The sequence below is a fragment of the Cavia porcellus genome, unplaced genomic scaffold, assembly GCF_034190915.1.
Source record: "Cavia porcellus strain 051 isolate PalLab524CR breed Dunkin Hartley unplaced genomic scaffold, mCavPor4.1 scaffold_29, whole genome shotgun sequence".
In the NCBI taxonomy this organism is placed as follows: domain Eukaryota; kingdom Metazoa; phylum Chordata; class Mammalia; order Rodentia; family Caviidae; genus Cavia; species Cavia porcellus.
The window spans coordinates 47,512,962-47,515,727 of NW_026947512.1; positions in this window are offsets into that span (position 1 = coordinate 47,512,962).

The window sequence follows — 2,766 nt, forward strand, 5'->3', positions numbered from 1 at the left end:
TGCTTTATTTTCAACTCAGTAGACCACTATTTGTATTTTAAAGCAGAAAGATATTTAAGCAAATGAAATCTTAAGTCTGAAAGTGTGAATTATTTAACAGATGGATTTCTTGCTGATTTCTAGCTTCTAAGCCCTCTAGCCCATCGACATAGCCTCAGCAGTAAGAGGGTAAGGGTTGCCATGCACAGGAAGGCAGCTGAGGGTGCGGGCGGCCAGTGCATCCCTGCACACTAAGAGCCAGTGGGAGTCCTCTGAAAACCTGGGGGAAGTGGGGAGGCAGAGGAGACAGGGAAAGAGCAGGTGCAGGGAGGGTGGTGGGACCCACTACCTTTTATTGCATGCTATCATGTGGGACATATTTCCCCAAAAGTCTGTAAATAACACTTAGTTTCCATAATGGCATAACTGAGGAATGCAGTGAACCTTGAGGAGGTAGAGCCTATGAGGAGGTAACTGTAGCTTGTAGGTACCTGCAGAGGGAATTGTGGGATCCAGTCTCCTTCTTTGTCTGCTTTGTGAACTTTACCACATGCTCCTTCCATGATGTGCTGCCCTCCAGAAGCATAGTCATATGATCTGGGAGTCAAAATTAACCTTTTCTCTTTGTAAGTTAGTTGTCTGTGGTATTTCATCATAGCAAGGAGAAGCTGACTAATACATTTACTTTGCATAGTGTACCCACGCTCCAGTCTTAGTGAGATTATCTCAATAATCCTACCACGGTCTTCTGTGTTGGGGAGAGAAAATCATAGCCTAGAGGCCAAATCTAGCACAGTGACAATGTGGGTACAACTTGTAAGCTACAAAAGGTTTTTACGGTTTTAAAAACTGAAAAATACTCATAGAAGAGTGATGTTTCATGATATGTGAAAATGATGTGAAACTTAAGTTTAAGACTTTGTAAATAAAGTTTTATTGAGCAGAGCCATGTTCACTTATTTGTGTGTTGAATGTGACTGCTTTTGTGGCTCAAAGGTAAAACTGAACAGTTGCAAAAGAGCCTCTTTCACCCCTAAATCCTCTAAACCCTCATAGATTTATTGTGTTGCTCTTTAAATAAAAATGTTTGCTGTCCTTGATGTGAGTGTTGAAATGAAGAACCATGCAACAGCAGGATTTGTTCCCTGAGCTGCAGCTAGAGAAATTTTCCTGATAAAACCGCCAGGTCTGAATGTGCTTAGACTTGATTCCCAAGCTGGTGTAAACCTTGGTCCTTCGTAATTCCCCACATGACAAAGGCCAGTCCTTTCTCTCGCTGAAACAAAGGAAGAGAGATGGTCCTAGGGCCTAACGCACACAAGTACAGGGAGATCAGGCGCTTCTTCTAAACATCAGGATATAGCCAGCTGTGTGAAAAAGCCTTTTTCAGGCCAGTGAATTTAGATATATTTTGAGATTCCACATGGAAAATGAAGAATCAAACTGTGATATGTACATGTGCCAGTGACACGCAATGAATGCATTATTATGTACCACAAACATATACAATTAAAATTGTGGTGGTGGGATTGTAATCATAGTTTGCAAAAGAATAGATTTAATGCAGGAAACATGACTTATAGAATAATTTTATATTATTCACCCAAAAAAGTGAAATGCAGGGGAGTGTAGGAGATATGCCCATGCATTAGAGACCCAGAGAATCCACTGAAGGCCTGGATCCTATGCCAGTGAACTGTGTGAGTCTAGCTGGAGACCTAGAGCCCATGACAATGTCTCATGTAAGTCTCTAGCAAGTATTACACCATGAAGGCCTAAAGGCCAGTGACAGAAGCTAGAAAGGCTGCATCCAGGATGAAGGATCTGTGTCAGCAGTCCGGGGGGTCTGCACTGAAGCCAGGAAGCGATGCTCAAGGTAAGGACCAGAGCTCCCCACAAAAGAACTGCCGCCATCCTAAGTGACAGGGAGGATCTGAGCTCCTCCAAAGACAGGAACAGCTAAGTTCACATCAGGAAAACCAGCGTGACAAGCTTCTCCAGGAGGATCAACAGCGCCTCATCCCCCCTCCAGCTCTCCTATTCTGCTCTTGGCATCAATCCAACCCAGAACCATGCTGACTCAGCTCAGCTGAGTGTTACAAATTGACTATTAGTTAAGCCACCACACTGGGAGACAAGGACAAGCCCGAGGAAGGAAGGTCATTTGATTCAACTGTATGTTATCTCTAGCTCCGGCCTCTTCACGGAGCCTCAAATGCCCACCTATGAGCAAAGCTATGGATTGAAGCTCCTGTAACATGTGATCTTGGAGAGTGGTGGGAAGCTACAGTACACATCACCCCAGCAGCCGAACATCAGACAATACTGGACGTAGGAGCAGTGTGGGCACTTTCCAGTAAACAAGTGGTCTTGAGGTTGCAGTTTGAGTGCTCTCCATCACTAATCTAGGATTTCACACAGGATAGAGCCCAAGACTAGAAACAAGACCTCCATTATTTTTACCCTTGTATGTCCTTGAAAGTTAATACGGCATAGGCTGCTCCTTCTTGAATAACAATTATACACATTATCTCATAAAATTCTTACAAGAGTCACTGTCTCAGTTTACAGGTAAGAAAACTGAGGTAGAGTATCCTCTAATCCACTGCCCAGCATCTTAACAAGCGATGGGGGCAGATTGACTCAGCTCCAGGGAGTACAATTCTGTGCTAAGATGCTTGAACCTTCTTCCATCCGCACTTTCCTCAGCTTCTAGATAAGGAGACTGTACCAACTTCATTTCAAACCCTGCGATCTAAGTAAATCCTACCGACAGTGAAGCCTCTA